At 40.2% G+C, this 18183-nt stretch overlaps 1 protein-coding gene across 19 annotated transcripts in view; it reads right to left on the bottom strand.

The window, feature by feature from the left end:
- Window positions 1–18183, bottom strand: part of ABLIM2 (actin binding LIM protein family member 2) — a 313210-nt gene that overhangs the window by 218609 nt on the left and 76418 nt on the right. The gene's annotated exons all lie outside the window — the stretch shown is intronic.

The following is an 18183-nucleotide window of genomic DNA, read 5'->3' on the forward strand; positions in this document are numbered from 1 at the left end:
CCAACTTCCCCTCCCCCAAAGTTGAATATGATGAATATAGAGACATATTAGAAGATTTATTACAGAGTAAATAAACAGCACCAGGAAAATAATATACACAGTATATTACATAGTAGTATAAACTGAAAGAACAACAAAAACAAAACAAATCAAAAACTGTAATGCAATATAATTATGATGATCCAACCTGCCCCTGAAGAAGAGAGCACAAATGAACCTCCTTTACGTCCTTGAACAGGTAGTGAACTATAAGTTTGGAAATTGAATATACTGTCAGACTCAGTTAATATGCCGATTAGTTGAATGAAACTCTTTTCCCTCAATGCCATTCCCCTCCCTTTTCATCTTTTTATTCTCTATTATAAGGGATGGTTTTCTGAGGATTAGATGGGGATAGAATATATTTGGAAATGAAGATGATATAAAAACAAAAGACAGCAATATTTTTTTAAAGCTATAGAAATGTGAATTGCCAATATATTATTTTCACAGCCAACCCTCAACAAATCTGGAAGGATCTGGAACACCTCCCTCCTGCCTTTCCCTTTCCCCCCAGAGGATGCCAAATTCAGTTATTTCTACGCCAGGCTGCAGATACTAGTCTTACCTATGCAGCCCCAGCTTGCACTTTGCATTGAATTAAGCATAATAGGTCAGAGATGAACCACATTTGAAGGATGCTGGACTGAGTCCCACTGCTAATAAACACAAGGACACCTGGCAAGGCTGTTAATGAAGGGCAAAGAAAGCCGCTCTCATTTTTATCCAAGAGAAGCACCAAAGAGGCCCTGTCCTGTGGCTGTGTTGTAAAAATCAAAGGTGTGAATTAATTATCACAAGAGACATAACTGGTATCCTCATTCTTTAGACTAGGGAAGAAACCCACCCATTCAGAAAAGGGCAGAGGGAAGAATTGGGATAATATTACTGAAATGAACTTCTGTTTGAGAAGTTCAAAGTCAGTCAGACTGGACCTAGTCAATACTCCTGTGCCTGTCTTAGGTAACAGGCCAGGCATTAGAGATTTTCTTCTGGATCCCTGCGATGGAACTTGACGTTCATTATGATAAAGTACTGGCAACTTGGGCAGCACAGTGGCAGTCACTAGACCTGGATTCTTAATCCCTGCCCTGCTGAGGACTAGCTGCCCATGAGTCATTTCCCTCTTCTAAGCCTCAAATTTCCTCCTGTAGGAAATGAGGAGGTGGGCTGGACTAAGATGATCTCCCTCAAGTTCCTTTTAGATTCTATCTTCGATGCCCCCAGGGTCCCTTTCAGCGGTCACATTCTATGGTATATATTCAAAGGTTCTTTATTGCTGCTCAGTTGTTTTTCAGTCATATCTGACTCTTTATGACCCCATTTGGGGTTTTCTTGGCTAAGATACTGGAATGGTCTACCATTTCCTTCTCCAGCTCATTTTACAGATGAGGAAACTGAGACAAACAGGGTTAAGTGACTTGCTCAGGGTCACACAGCTAGTTAAGTGTTTGAGGCTAGATTTGAACTCAGGAAAACTCATCCTGATTATAAACCTAGTGCTCTATCCACTGTGCCTTCTATTATTTTCTTTTAGGTCAGGGGTTCTTAACCTGAGGTCAATGTTCAGGGACATATTGCAGGAGATCCGTGGACTTGGATAGAAAAAAAAAATCACATCGTTATTTTCACTAACTTTCAGTTTCCTTTGCAATCGTTTGTATTTTATTTTATGTATTTAAACACATTATTCCAATAAGGGGTCTGTAGGCTTCGCCAGAAAGCCAAAGGGGTCCATGGCAAAGCAAAGGCTAAGAACCTCATTTCCAGGGTCCCTTCCAGGTCTGACATTCTTTGAGTATATAACCATAGCTTACATGGTTTCTGAAACCTCTTAAACGTGTTGTCTCCTCTATTGAGAGCAGGAGTGGTCTCTGTTTTTTCTATTTTTATCCCCAGTGTTTAGCATAGGCTTTGTACACAGTAAGTGCTTAATAAATGCTTGTAAAAATTTCATTCATTCTTTGGAGGAAATTGGGTTTGGCTCTTGAGTCTATTACCTATGCAGTTTCAAGAAAGTGGCTTCACTACTCTATGTTCCAGTTTCCTCATCTGTGGAAAATTAATGGATTTGGACTATATGGTCTGGGCTCCAAAGAAAGGATGCATAATGCAAAGGGCACTGGAATTAGAATCAGAGGAACTTGTTTTAAATCTTGGCTTTGCCATTTACTCACTGGCTAAGTGACAAGGGTGAAAATCACTTTGATCTCTAGGTCTCAGTTTCTTCATCTGAAAAATGAATTTAGACTCGATTATTTCTCAGATCCCCTGTATGTCTAAATGCTATGATCCTATTTCTACATAAGTTTCTTTTCTTAAACTCTTGGAGCTAAGGTCACATTCCTGATGATTCACCATCCATCATTCAGGAGAGCCCCTCCAGGCTTTGGGGGAGTAACGGGAGGAGGAGAGACTTGGCATCAAGACAAAAGGTGGCAGAGGGGGGAATTACTACCAGGGACAACAGAATAGGCAACATCAGGAACCAGTGGATGTTATTTATTTATTAATCTTTGTAGCCCCAGCCCCTAGCCAATAGTCTCTTCTTAGATGCTTGTTGATTGATGGGTAGAGAAAAGGAAAGGAATAAGCATTTATATAATACCTACTATGTGCCAGGCACTACACTAAGCACTTTAAAAATATCTCATTTGTATTATTCCATTTTTTAAATTAAGAAACTGAGGAAAACAAGTTAAGCCCAGGATCACATTGCTAATAAGTATCTGAGGCAAGATTTGGACTCATGAAGTCTTCCTGACTCTAAGTCCAGAGCTCTAACCACTGAACTACCTAGCTGCCCACTGTAGGAGCTATTAAGGGTCAAGGTATAGTACTGGTGGGGAGGAGGCAAGCCAGCATTAAAGCCATTAGGAGTTAAGGTTAAGACCAATGTAGAAGCCATTAGGGGAGAATAAGTGTTAATTGCAAGTAAGGTGGCAATATATAGGTGACGTTGGGGGCCAAAAACAAAGGTTTTTGAGATGCGGGGGAAGTTGGAGGGTAGAGGACCCCCTGCTAGTAATTACAAGATAGGGGAGGTTTCAGACTCATTACATACTCTCTCAACCCCTCCACCTCACCCTGTTGCTGCTGAGGGACCATGTTTGACCCTTTATGTGGGGGGCATTGGGATTAATATGCAGACTGCACTAACCAAAGGCAGGATTGGCTCAGTTGGCTACAATTCAAATGGAATACATGTACTCCTGTACTCCCTGGTCTGCTCTGGTTACCCCTTGCTTTCAAGGTGAAATTCAAGGTGTTGACTTTGCAACATGAAGCCCTGCTCAGTTTAGGTTCCTGTTGGCACTGAATTGGTTCTTTCCTCTACTACTAACACCCAGATTCCATTTCCAGAGGACCACAAGCAGGGCACTAGAGAAAGACTAGATGCCTCATGCCTGGAACCTCCTTTTAATCTCAATCTCTCTCTCTCTCTCCTGTCTCTCTCTCTCTCTGTGTGTGTCTCTCAATCATATTTCACTATTGAGGCACAAGCAGGGTTCAGTATGTTCCAAAGACAAATGAGTGAGGTTCACATAAAAGGCAAGGTTTTGTAGAATAAAATGATCTCCCAGCTGGGAGAGATCATAGAGAGCATCAAGTCCAACCTATACCTAGACAGGAAAAGGAATTTCTTCTACCACCTCTGCCAAAGCGAGCATCTTCAGTGGTCTGGGAAGACCTTCAGTGATGGGGAGCTCATTTCATTTTGAGTGGCTGTGAAAACACCATAATGCTGCTCTGTTCATTGCCACAATGAACCCAAATTACCTCCAAACCCCAGTCGGTCTTTTTCTGTTCTCCTTTTCCAGGGATTTGTAAAGGAGACTTCATCTAAGTTCCTAGTTTCTTTGAAAACCTATTCCATATATATACATATATATATACACATATATATATATATGTATATATATGTGTGTGTGTGTGTGTAAATAATATATATATATATATATATACACACTATGCATATATATGAAATACACCAAGGTTAAATAAAGATAATAGCATATTACTTCTCAAGACTTGGCTCAAATTGTTCATCCTCTTTTAAAGCCCCCCTGACCACAGTATGGTACAGTGGAAGCAGGACAGTATGGTGGAAAGAATGCTGGCTCAAGAGTCTGAGGACCTGGGTTCAAATCTCACTTTTGATGCTTACTACCTATTTGACCTTGTACAATAATGAATAGCAAGCATTTATATACTGCTATAAGGTTTGTGAAGCACCTTAGAATGATCTCATTTTATCCTTAAAAGACCCTTGGGAGAGAGATGCTATTATTAGCCCCATTTTCCAGATGAGGAAATTGGGACAGAGGTTGGAAGCTGGGATTTCTTGATTCCATGTCGAGTGCTCTATCCATTGTGTTACCTGGCTGAACAAGTGGATAAGTCACTTACCCTCCCTCCTTCAACTCACTTTCTTCATCTGTAAAAGACTTGGACTTACGACTCCGGTTCTTATGTCCCTCGCTCTTTTTCCTTTGAACCCAAAGCAAGAACTGTCTGGATCCTGAATTTGACAATTATTTAACAAAGCCCTGTATAGTTAGCTGTCTTTTTGAAAGTGTGCAATAATAATAATAATAACTTTCATATGGCACTTAAGGTTTGCAAAATGCAATACAAATATGATCTCATTCTATCCTCACAACAACCCTCAAAGGTCATTGCTATTACTACTCTCATTTCACACATGGGGAAAATGAGGAAGACAGAGGTTAAGTGACTTACCCAGGCTCACACAGCTAGTAAGTGTCTGAGGCCAGATTTGAACTCAGGTCCTTCGTTCTATCTATCCGCTGCACCACCTAGCGACCCCTTGGTGCCTTGTCTCCCCAAGTAGACTGAGTTCCAGTTCTAATTATCTACTGCCTGCTAGGAGAGGCATTTGAGTTGGACTGTGAAAGATAGGTTGATGAGGCCCCTGAAACATGGGGCCCACAGCACTGCTGTACTCTGCCCTTGTCAGAGCAAATATGAAGTAACAAATTAAGTTCATTTTAGGATGGACATCGGCCAGCTGAAGAGTGACCAAAAGGGCACCAGGGCAATGAGGCAACTAAACACCATGCCATATGAGGAGAGGCTGAAGGAAGTAGGCATAATTGTCCTAGCGGGAAAGCTGCTCTAGGGTGAAAGGAGAACTGTTTTTCGGTATATGAAAGGAAATAAAGGTGAAAAGGCAGGCTTGTTCTGGGCAGCAATAAGCTGGAGCTACAGAATCAGCTTCATGTAAGGAAAATTTTCCAGTTAGAATTGTCTACAAATACAATAATAGGCTGCCTTCAGATATAGTGAACTCCTCATTGCTGGAGGTCTTCAAATGGAGTCTAGGTGAGCATGTGTCAAAGGCTCAGTACAGAAGCTTCTTGTTCAGTTAGTTACAGGTTGGACTAGACGACTTCTGGGGGATCTTAGAACTCTAACATTCTATGGGAGGATAGGACCTTTAAGTTGGACCTTAAAGAGGGGAAATGTAGCCTCACACTATGCGAACTACATAAACATGTAATTAGGAGCCTGAAAGGCTTTCAGCCAGGGTCTAGATTGTACACCAGTGGCACAATGCCCTCCGAAAGCTCAAATGTGACTACATCCCTGATTGAGCAAGGAATTTATAGTGGCTCTTCCTTTGTGAGGATTCTCAGAGAGCCACATGCCAAATCAAGTGGGAAGGAGTAGAGACAGAGAATGAAAAAGCAGTATAGATAATTTTGAAATAACAGCTAAGTATGGATTAGTGTGAATGCTCAATCCCATGAAGAAGTGGTCTCATGTATTTGCATTCTAGCCCAGTGGAAATATGCAGTGTGAATCTGAATAATGTGACTACTTAATGGAATTCATTATTGGCAATAATCAAGACCAAGTTGTATGAAATATTTCCCCAGCAGGCTAAGCCTCTTCTATATACTAAGTCAACCAAACAAAGGCCCTGGTCAGAGAAGAGAGAAAATGATAGGAGGACACATGGAAGGTACCAAAGTATAAGGACTAACTCATTTACCAGCCTTGAAAGTTAAGAATGTAAAAGTTGGCAACAGAGGCATCAGGACGGATGTTTTCAAACCAGTATGTATACACTCTAGCTATAAAAAGTAATATCCACAAAGCAGCATATTTTTATATCCCTGAGCATATCGAAACCCATATCCCATTGAATTTTAGTAAATGGAAAAGGACTAGGCCAGTATGCAAACTACCCCATCCATAGAAATTGGTGTGGTTTTTTTTTTAAAAGGAAAAAAATTATCCCAGTTGGCAGTCTTCCCCTCCCCTTCTATTAAAGGATAACATCAAGGCCCTCAAATCAAAGGAGCAAGGTGGTTTGGGAAGAGCTCATTCACAAACCACAAAAAAAGAAAGAAAGGAAAAACCAGTATGGTGAATATACTAGAGGTCTCTCACTTTCGAAACAACTTAACAATAAGAGTCAGGTCAGCCTAAATTGGCTTAGACTAGGCAACTTGAATTGTTGGGAATGTGGAGTAGGGTAAAGAGCATAGGACTGGGAACCAGGAGGCCTGGGTCAACTTAACTTCCGTGGTCTCAGTTTCCTATTCTGAAAAATCAGATTCATACGTATACTCTGTGATTTCCAACCTCTCTTTCCTGCTCTAACATTCTAGAATCTATTTCTTCCAGATACAACAAACTATGTTCAATGGTTCATTTCAATTCTTTCTTTCATTTCTTAATGACAGATTCCATGTCATGGAGTCACACCCCTCTGGCCTCAGTCACTGGCTTCAATGCGTTTGTCATCAGACTGATTGGAAAGCTTCAGTCTTATTCTGCAAAGACTGAATGAAACTTTTTAATGCAGTATTACAGAATTAGCATCTTTTAAAACCACTGTCTAAGAAAGCACTTCAGATTCCCTTGTTGACTCATTTCAATGGGGACAATGTCACAGAGAAATGAATGCTACATTTTGTATCAAAAGCCCTGTGCTACAGTATCAGCTCTGCTACTTATAGCCTGTGGTATCTTAGGAAATTCACCACCTCTCTGAGCCTCAGTTTCAACATCTGTAAAGTGGGCAGTGAGGTGGTACAGTAGATAGAGCTCTGGGCCTGGAATCAGGAAGACCTGAATTCAAATCTGGCCTCAGATGCTTACTAGCTGTGTGACCCTGGACAAGTCACTTAACCCTGTTTGCCTCAGTTTCCTCACCTGTAAAATGAACTGGAGAAGGAAATGGCAAACCACTCCAATATCTTTTCTAAGAAAACCCCAAATAGAGTCACAAAGAATCAGAGATGACTGGAAAATGACTGAACAACAAAGTGGAGGCAATAATTACCTGTCTAATCCATACACCTGACTGAACCTCTATTCTTGTGAGATTCAAATGGGTAATTAATTTAATGCACTATGTAAAAGAGAGACAGCATGGTCTAGTGGACAGATAGTCAGCCTCAGAGTCAAAAAGACGTGGATTCTAATCCTGCTTCTGACACACACTGGCTGTGTAACGCTGGGCAAGTCACTAAACCTCTCAATGGTCTAGGTAACTCTCAAAATGTCTAAATTCCAGAGCAGGTAATTGACTGACTACCTCTATTCATCAAGGCAGTTTTCTAATGATAGAGCTCCCTAAACCAGTGAAATCCCAATCTAGTCTCCATCCCAATGATCTCTGGTAGTACTCTGCCTTGACTAAGCATGGTGTCTATGTAGGAAAACAAGAGATTGTCCTGAATAATGTGCAGAGCATGTATGTGTCAAGTATACTTGGAGATAAGGTTGGCTAGATAGAGTGTTATAATGTTGTTTAGTCAATTCAGTTGCCTCTGACTCTTCATAACTCCATTTTGGGTTTTCGTGGCAAAGATACTGGAGTGGTTTGCCATTTCCTTCTCTAGCTCATTTTACAGATGAAGAAACTGAGGGAGACAGGGTTAGGTGACTTACCCAGGGTCACATAGTTAGTAAGCATCTGAGGCCACACTTGAGCCTCAGGTCTTCCTGACTCCAAGCCTGGAGCTCTATCCACTGCAGCACCACCTAGCTATGAAGAGCCTTGTTTGCCATGATCCAAACAAAACCCATCTAGTCCCCAGCCCCCAAGGCATTTGCCCAAATCCCCCCTTGCATCATCTAAGCAAGTTTTCTCCTTGGCAGTAAGTGTGGATCTAACCAATACCCAGAAGGACATTTACCATCTTTTCTCCTTTAGCTTCAATTCAATAAGTATTTATTAAATGCACATATTGATTCAGAGAACTCTACAATAAAACAACAATAGCCACAGAGAGAACATATCCAGAAACTATTGACGACAGGATGCAGCATGATATAGTGTTGGACCTTAAGAGTCACAATGTTGGTCCGACTCCTAATTCCACCACTGATTATCTGTGTGACTTGGGGTGTGAAACACCCTCTCTGAGGCCCCAGTTTGCTTCATCTGAAAAGTGTGGTTGAGCATCATGTAAAAATACTTTGCAAATTATGAAATGATAAAAAATAATACAAATTGAGAATGATAGCTAGAATTTATGTAGCACTTCATGGTTTGCAAAAAAAAAACCAAAAATCTTTTTACAAATATTATCACATCATATCCTCAAAACAACCCTAGGAGCTGGGTGCCATTACAGTGTACAGATGAGGAAACTGAGACAAACAGGGTTAGAGTGACTTTCCCAGGGTCATGCCTTTGACAGAGGCTGGATTTGAACTTAGGTCTTCCTGACTTTAAGCCCAGTGTTCTATCCACTGTGCCACCTAGCTGCCTATACATAAATGCAAGGGAATGTTTATAATATTAAAAAATAGTTTTTGAATGTTTGACTACTACATGGGGTCTATTAATCCTAACTTATGTTGGCCAGGTCAGAGGATAATAGATTCAGAGCTAGGATGGACCTCAGAGGCCATCTAGATTCTAGTCCAACTTCCTCATGCTACAGATGACGAGATTGAGGTCTATGGAGGTTAAGTGAATTACCGAGTTACGCAGCTTTTCTAAATCTCGGTTTCCAAATATGCAAAATAGGAATAATACTGGCACAAACCACCTTAAGAACCAATGCAGTATGATGAAGAGAACACTGGCTCTAGAACCAGAGGATGTGGGTTCAGATGCTACCTCTGATACTACCTGGGTAACCATGGGTAATCACTTAACCTCTCTGTAACACAAGGAGATTTGACTGCACCCTAAGGTTCCAATTCTCTATTCCTATGACCTCTTTCTTCTAGTTGTGAGGAAAGTATTTGTTTTGTAAAACCTGAAACTATGGAAATGGAAGCCATTATAATTGTTTTCCACAAAACAAGAGAGCTGAAAAAGATGATAGATTTCTAAGGTTTCTGAATTCCAGATCCTATGATATTAACTAAAGCAACTTGCTCAGCGCAAACACGGTCATTAGCTAGTGACAATATTTTACCTCTTTCAGCACCTACCAGAAACCATTCTCCAGCCTGGGTACCCCAGCACTCCTTTCTGTGTGTCCTGAGACCTCAAAATCCACACCCTTTGAGACTGACCAATTTTCAAACTTCGGAGCTTTGGATTGATGGTCAGAATGGCAAGGAACTGTCAGGAACAGCTGCTATCTCCTGATCCTTGGTTGTCTTCTGGGTGCCTTAATTTGCTGAGACTTTGGATGACATCAGTACCAGGCCATGAGACATGGATTTATTTGCCAATAATGCCCACCATCACCCCATGACAAGTCACAATCAAGAAGTAGGTCTGCTCCTAGCTCATGGGGCCATCAAAAGCATTCATTGCTTTGAAATACATGGAAGAAAAGTGCTGGGAAGTTGAGTATTGGTTGATTACTTCTTCACTTCACAAGAATCACAAAGGTTCATATAAAAATGGCACTTAGGAGAGTATTCAGTCCAACAACAAACTGAAATGTGAATCTTCTCTACAACAACCTTAACCAGTTTATCTCAGCCTCTACTTGAACACATCAGTGACAAGAACTCATTGCCTTCTATGGTGCCTCATTACATTGGGGGACAGCTCTGTTAAATATTTTTTCCTTAAATTGACCACATATCTACTTTGTTGTTAATTCACCCCATTTGACCTCTGGGACCAGGAGGAATAATCATATTGCTGTTATCCATGATAATGCTTCAAATACTAAAAGAGAGATGTCCTCCCTCCTCTCACTCCAAATCTTCTCTCCCGGCTAGACATCACCAGTATCTTCAACTCATTTTCAGGTGTCATGTTTTTGAGTCCCCTCAGTATGACAGAGAAGGAAATGGCAAATCACTCCAGTATCTTTGCCAACAAAACCTCAAATGGGATCCCAAAGAGTCGGACATGACTGAAATGACTGGACAATAACAACAGCATAATACTTAGCTATGGGCACATCCATGGTGGCGGAGTGGAAAGGAAGAAACAAAGAAAGTGAGAGAAACAGACATGGAAATAAAGAATAGGAAAAGGAGGGGAAGAGGTAGACCCAAAATACAGATCTGGAATATAGCTTTTAAATATGCCACTGTAAATGTAATTCTGTTATATCTCTATTAGCATTCTAGTGTAAGCCCAAATAGCATTTACACACAACTGGCATGTTTCATATGTGAAAGACTCGTTTTCTACTAATTTCAAAAATTAACTTTACTAAAGCGCCATTTCATAAAGGCATGTGTTCTCAGATTTGGGACTTCAGAAGACATCTAATTCAGTCTGTACCTGGAACTTCCTCTGAAATATTCCCAACAAGTGGCTGTACAGCCTCTTCTCCAGGACCTCCACTGACAGGGAACTCACTATCTTTCAAGGAATCCCATTCCATTTTTGTATAGCTCTGACTGTTAGGAAGTTTTTCCATATGTCAAGTTGAAATCTAGTGAGTGTTACAAATACAGGTTTTTCCACATTGTCTAGCCCCTACCACATCTCCCAAAAATGTTTGTTGATCGATTTGAATCTCACTGATGGCCAGAAATATCAGAGAGTATTAGGATCTCAGAGCTGGAGGACCTTAAAGGCCATGAAGTTTGGCTTCATAGCCAGAGCACATATTCCTTCCATGATATCTCTGACCAGAGGTCATTGGGCTCCCTGCCTAAAGAGGTCAATCATTTCTTTGTTGGACAGTTCTCTGAATTAGGAAGGTCTTTCCTTAGTCCCTAAATCTGCCTTCCCATAATTTAACTGCATTGGTCTGAATCCTGTCTTCTCATACCATACCTAGTCTTCAGCATGCAGACCTTAGAGCCAGCTCTGCTCAAAAACTTAAAATGTTGAGATCTTGCTTGCAGCTTTATAATGTCATTTCTCTTTATCCCTGGTTAATAAGCCACAATTCTGTCACCACATGTATGCTCCAAACCTACAGTTTTCAGATTTTCTCCTACTTTACATGAATATTTTGAAATTTAATAACATGTTGAATTAAAGTAAAGGGTCTCCATTCAGATTTCCCAAACCTTGCCATAAAACACTTTTGAAAACCCTATTGCCCAACTCAGCTGGGAAGTCCATAGTTGGGTAAACAAGATCCATATAACCATTTATTATTATTATTAAGTTTAGAATAATAAAAGAATGAAGGAGGACCACACACTGCCAGGCAATAGTTGCCAACTGCTGCTATAATTCAAATGAGCCTATATTTGAGTCCCTGCTATGTGCAGTGCTCAGTTGTACAACTAATCCCTCAGTCGTTAATGAGCCTCTTATACACTTGAAATTTCCTTTTAAGAGAGATCAAAACTGAGGTTTCTTATTGAAGTTTCTTGAGTAAATAGTGTGATATGATAGCCAAAAATGTTAATTCTTCTTAGGCTTAATTAAGAGAGGCATCGTGTCCAAGACTAGGTGGGGAGGAGGTTGGTGAGACCAAATCTGAAAAATTATGTTAAGTTCTAGGCATGTCATCTTAGGAAGAAAATTGATAAGCTGGGAGAGCATCCAGGGAAAGGCCGCCAGGATTTTAAAGAAATTCAAGTTCATGTCATAATCAGTGTTTATCTGAAGGACCTGTGGAACTCAGCCTGGAGAAAATAAGACCAGAGAACGGACATGACAGCTGTCTTCAAGTACTGAAGGGCTGTCATGGATTTGGCCCATGAGGAAGATCTAAGAGGTAGGAAGCAAAGCTAGACTGGAGGCAGTGAACAGTTTATAACAATTAGAGCTATTCAAGAATGAAATCAACTGCCTCAAGAGGCAGTGGGTTCCTCATCATGGAAGATATTTAAGTAAAAATTGAACAAATCTTGAGGGAGAAGGTTTGCTTGGTTAGGCTTACATTGGACTACACCTTACAACTCAAGATTCTATTATTCTGGGTTTCTGTCCTTTCTTTAGTCCCAGGATTAAAAGAAAATCATGTGCAGTGTGGCTGCCCCATCACAGGACCTTTTTTTTTTAAATTTAGCTGGCCTTCATACAGTCATTTAATGATACTGAATCAAATACATCCTTATAGTAGCAATGACTTTCTTTAATTTACTAATAAGCTAACCTTAAAAATCTTTCCATATACAAAAATTTGATACTTTGGAACTACAAAGGCCCTTGGAGACAGACTATCTAATCCAACCCTCCCATTTTACAGCTCGGGAAACTGAGACTGAGGGGAAAGGGTATGTGACTCATATAGATAGTGACGTAGTGGTAGAGTCCATAAAAGAACCCAGATTGTTGTGTAATTTACATGATGCTACACTCTTCTCTAGCATCAGCAGGGTTGTTTTACTTTGGGGGGGCATATACTTGTTTGTCCAAAGACTAATTAAAACTATTTGAGATAGATTTCTTCCTACAGACATGGGCTGTGGCATTTAGCTTTCAAAACCGTATTTGTTGGCCAGCTCAAATATCTTTCTTCTCTGTAATTAATAATGAATCCAAATGACTATCAGTCAATTCAATTCAATAAACTTTTATTAAATGCCTACTCCGTGCCAGGCACTATGCTAAACACTGGAGATACAAAGACAGGCAAAAACGTTCTTCCCCTCAATGAGCTTACAATCTAATGGAGGAGAAAACAAGTAATCAAATATATACAAAGCAAGCTCTATATCAGTACATACTGATAATCTACCATGGTAGTTTTACTAGAAAAAACTTTAGAAACTTTTTCAAAAAGTTTCCAAACTTGAAACACCTCTACTAAAGTCCTCCTCCCATGCCTTATGGTGCTGCGAAGGTGTCCCTGGGTTCTTAAAGGCTACCTCTGCCAGGTCCCCCCAAACCAGAAAAACTCCAAGTAGGACTCTGGCAAATGGCTTGAGGACCATCCTAGCTAAATTCAGAGAGGCTCACTAGTAGAAATTCCCTAACAGATGAAGCAGTGGGGGAGGAGGAGAGAGGGTGGTGTGACAGTTACTCAATGAGTGTTGAGGTTTGCATTAGTTAAAGTACTAATGAGATCACAGATATTTAGAATTAATTTAAAATTTGAGAAAAATATGTCCTGATCAGGTAGAAGCATCACTATAGTAAAACACCAGTTCCTCCTTTTATTTAGCAGAAGTTTTCTTCCCAATATTCAAATCTCAGTTAAAACAATTTTATTTTATTTTTCTGTAGCTGTGTCACAACTTGGTCAGGTCACAATCTCTCTGAACATCAATTTTCTCATTGTTTTTATGGAAAGTAAGGCTACTTGTAGCCCCTGTTATTAGGGCTATTGTGAAAAGCAAATGACATATGGGATGTAAAGGCATTTGCACAACAACAAAAAATGCTTTTTTTTTAACATTTTTAGCCATTTGCACACAAATAATTTGCAATTATTCGTATCACTAAAATTATAGCAATGAAGGACAAGATATGATTTGCTGCACATTCTTAAATTATCTTTCCCTAAACCAGAGGATTTAGAGCCAGAACTTAGAGATCATAAGAGTCTGACCCTTATTAACTAGATAAGGAAACTGAGTCCCAAAGAAGTAAAATTATTTCCCTAAGTTTACATGGTCAGGAAGAAGCAAAGGTGAGATGCAAACCTTGGTCCTCTGACCCTCAATTCAATGCTATTTTCATCATATCTTCATCTACTTCCAAATGGGGAAGGAGGTTGAGGAAAGAAATAAAGATATTTATTAAGCACTTACACACCTACTATGTGCCAGGCACTACGCTATTTTTTTTTTACAAATGTTATCTCATTTGATAGTTACCACAACACTGGGAGGGAGGTACTCTTATTTTCCCCATTTTATAGATGGGAAAGCAGAGGCAGATGGAGGTTAAGTGACTTGCCCTGGGTCACTAATAAGTGTAACGTCTAGTGAGTGTCTGAGGTTGGATTGGAACTCAGGTCTTCCTGGCTCCAAGACTAGTACTCTATCCACTGCCCCACCCCCTGCCCAGCTACTCTTTAAGTGTTCACATATCTTTGTATTTATGGATTCATATTTGCAGATATGCCTAGCTATAAAGACAACTGTTCCTCTAAGTTAAGGGCAGGGAAGCTCACAGGCTGAATACGCCCCTGAATGAGATTTCATAATACTTCTGAGTAATGTGAATGAGTTAGTCAATTTAGTCTTTCAAAACACATTTACTTAGTTTAGAATCTAGCAGAGTTGATAAGAAGTAGACTCAAATAGTTTCAATATAGGACGAAATGGTCAGAACACGGCTTTGCCCACTGTCCCCGTTAGTCCAGAGCAGAGTGGATGTCTTAATGTCAGCTGCTCCAGCTGCCCCGCTACAGAAAGCAGTCATGGAAGTTTCCAGAAAAAAATGATCAAAGAGCAGTAGGAACCAGTTGTTAATGAGACAACTGCCATTTCAAAAGGCACTAATATTAAACTGAAGCCACAGATCCAAGGGAAACCAAGTAGTGTGTCTGATCAACATTCCCCAAAGAATGTACTAAACTGACTTACACGTCCCTAGTTCTCCCTCTGTATTCCTAACTCTCCTCCTTTTTCCTCCTCAGCCAGTTGCTCTCATCTCCTTTCTTTCTGATGAAACAAGTCCACTCAATCGGGCAGTGACTAACAGTGTTATAGGGAGAATGATACTAACAGTATTACATTGGGGAAAAATTCTCTCTGTAGAGAATAGAGGTGAATAAGGACACAAGAGGCCTTGAACACTTCTTAAGAGAGTTCTTGGAGAGGAAGGGAAGGGGAAATGAATAAATATTTATATAATGCCTACTATGTTCCAGGCACTGGACTAAGCACTTTACAAATATGATCTCGTTTGATCCTTAGAATAACCCTGAGATGTAGGTGCTATTGTTATCCCTATAAAGTTTTACAGTTGAGGAAACTGAGGTGACAGAGGTTGAATGACTTCATCAGGGTCACACAGCTAATAAGCATCTGAGGAGGGATTTGAACTCAGGTCTTTCTGTCTCCAGGCCCAGTGCTCTATCCACTGAGCCATCTAGTTGCTTCATTTAAGCCTAGGACCTTTCTGAAATGGAAGCATTTAACAGTGAGTTTCTAGGCAGATAGATTGTGCAGTGGATAGAGCTCAGGGCCTGGAATCAGAAAGACCTGAGTTCAAATCTAGCCCTAGACATGTAGTAGTTTTATGACTCTGGACAAGTCACTTAACCTTTGTCTGCCTCATTTCTCCCCACTGTAAAATGGAGATATTAACAGTACCTCCCTCCCAGCATTATTGTGAGGATTAAATGAGATAACATTTATAAAGCATTTAGCATAGTGCCTGGCACATAGTAGATGCTTAATAAATGTCTGTTCTCCTCCCTTCTCTGAGAGCCAGTTCTTTGCCTATAATCCAGTAGGTTTTTAATAAATTTCTGTTGAATTTAATTAATGCCTCTGATCTCAACTTCACTATTTTCTTGGCTACTTTCTTTAGCTTTTCCAATCTGGACTATGTTTCAATTACACAAATCAGCAAAAACTTAACTGAATCAAAAGATATGATTTACTCCCAAAGCTTTAGATTATTCTTCCTAAGTCTTTGCAGGTAAAGAACATAAGCACATCTACGCATTCACCTTTTTCTCCGTTGGTTCCATGTATTGATTTGTTATTTTTTCAACTGTTCACTGCCCTGCAGGGACATAGCCAACTACTTTATGACTGGACATAAAACCAATATTTCTCTATGTTAAGGGCGGAGAAAATGTCAACCTCAGCCAGGAAGTCCTTGACTGGATAAACAAGGCAAACACAACCTTTCATTATTCAAATAATCATAGGATTTAGAGATAGAAGGGAACTACCATCTATCCGGTCCAAAATCCCTCATTTGTGGCCAAGGTCACAGATGAGTAAGGGACAAGACCAAGTTTCAAACTCAGGTCCTCTGCTTCCAAATGCAGGGCTCCTTCCTGTACAACATGAGTCTCACAGCTGGTGCCAGTCCCTCACTTTTATCTCACTTCTTGCCTATTAGGGCACTTAGAGAGCCAAATGGTGGGAAGATCTCCAGAGATTGGGGAACTCACTCTCTCCTCACGGAGGCCCTTTAACCATCCAGTGACTCTTAAACAACCAGAGATGCTCTTCCTGGTAGATTCTAAGCCCAAATATGCCTCCCAGTTAACTCTCATCTGACCTGCCCCAAAACCCAGATCATTTCAGTCTTTTCCCAGTCTGTCCTACCCTAGTTATACTTAGTCCCAGTTTGAACTGACCAGCTTCAGGACATGCTTGCCCAAACAGCTAGCTTCTTGTATGAATCTACTCATTCTCATCTGCCTGACTGAAGTTGCCCAAGCCCCAGAGCCTGCAGGGAGATTCCTGGCCCTTTCCTAGGATATGGCCCGGAGTTAATACTTGGCCCATAAGGTTACCCACTCATTATCTCCTTAATTGACTGTGGTTATAGGATTTGCTTATCTTCTTAAGTTCAGGGTGTCCCAAAGTCTTAGGGCAGCTTTTAGCTTTAATAGCTATACTTAAAAAAAAACCTACCCTAAGACTTTTGGGAAACCCTATAGTGTTTCTTTTTATTAAGTAGGTTTTAAAGTTTCCACTTCTTAATTTCAAAGCAAGGGGAGTTAAGTCATTGATGTCTCACCCCTGCCCCTCCACCATCCCCAACTCCTCCACTTCAGGGAAAACCAAAAATTATCTCTGGTCCACACATTGGTGCAGACAACCCTGGATGAGGGGACTCCCTCTACCAAAGCAGATTTGCAACTATCCTGCAATTTATAGTGTCAATTGCTTGGTGAAATGACAGTTAGGTGACCTGCCTAAGGCCACACAGCCAGCATGTGATCAGAGGCAAAATGTGAATCCAGATCTTCTGATTCTGAGGCTGGTTCACCGTCCACTATCTAAACCTCCACAAGACTAAAAGAACATTACTCTATTTTTATACATTGTCCTCAAAGAATTTTATCATAGTCAATCAATGAATGAATCGATTAGTAAACATTTATTAAGCACCTCCTATATGTCAGCCACTGTGAAAAGCACTGTGGATACAAAAAAAGGTAAAAGACAGCCCCTGCCCTCGAGGAACTTATGATCTAATGGAGGAGACATCATGCAAAAATATGTACATAATGTACACATAAATAAATAGGTATTTAATGTACACACTATATACAGGCTAAAGAAGAAATAATTAATGAAAGAATGAGATATAGGATTCCAGAAAAAAAATCTTAGAAAGTCAGCTAACTCAGTCCTCTCATTTTATATATTAAGAAATTGAGGCCTAGAAAAGTCAAGTGACTTGGCCCAAAACCAAATAGCTGTTAAAAGGCAGAGCTGGAACTTGAACCGAGATCCTCTGATGCCCAGCTCAACAATCTATTTGAAGTATTATGCAATCTCTTACAAGTAATGATAACTTAGGGATGGCTGGGTGGTATAGTAGTTAGAGCACTAGGATTGGAATAAGGAAGACCTGATTTCAAATCCATCCTCATACGCTTACTAGCTATCTGATCCTGGGCAAATCACTTAACCCTGTTTGCCTCAGTTTCCTCATTTGTAAAATAAACTGGAGAAGGAAATGGCAAACCACCCCAATATTTTTGCCAAGAAAACCCCAAATGGGGTCACAGAGAGTCAGACACAACTAAAAACAACTGAACAACCACAAATAATAACCTACATTTATAAAGCACTATATGATTAAAAAGTACCTTGCAAATATTATCTTAGTAAATCCTCAGGCCTGTGATGGAGGCAGAGGCAAGTATTATCTCTTATGTTACAGATGAAGAAAGTGAGGCT

This window comes from Trichosurus vulpecula, chromosome 6 (genome assembly GCF_011100635.1).
Source record: "Trichosurus vulpecula isolate mTriVul1 chromosome 6, mTriVul1.pri, whole genome shotgun sequence".
NCBI lineage: Eukaryota > Metazoa > Chordata > Mammalia > Diprotodontia > Phalangeridae > Trichosurus > Trichosurus vulpecula.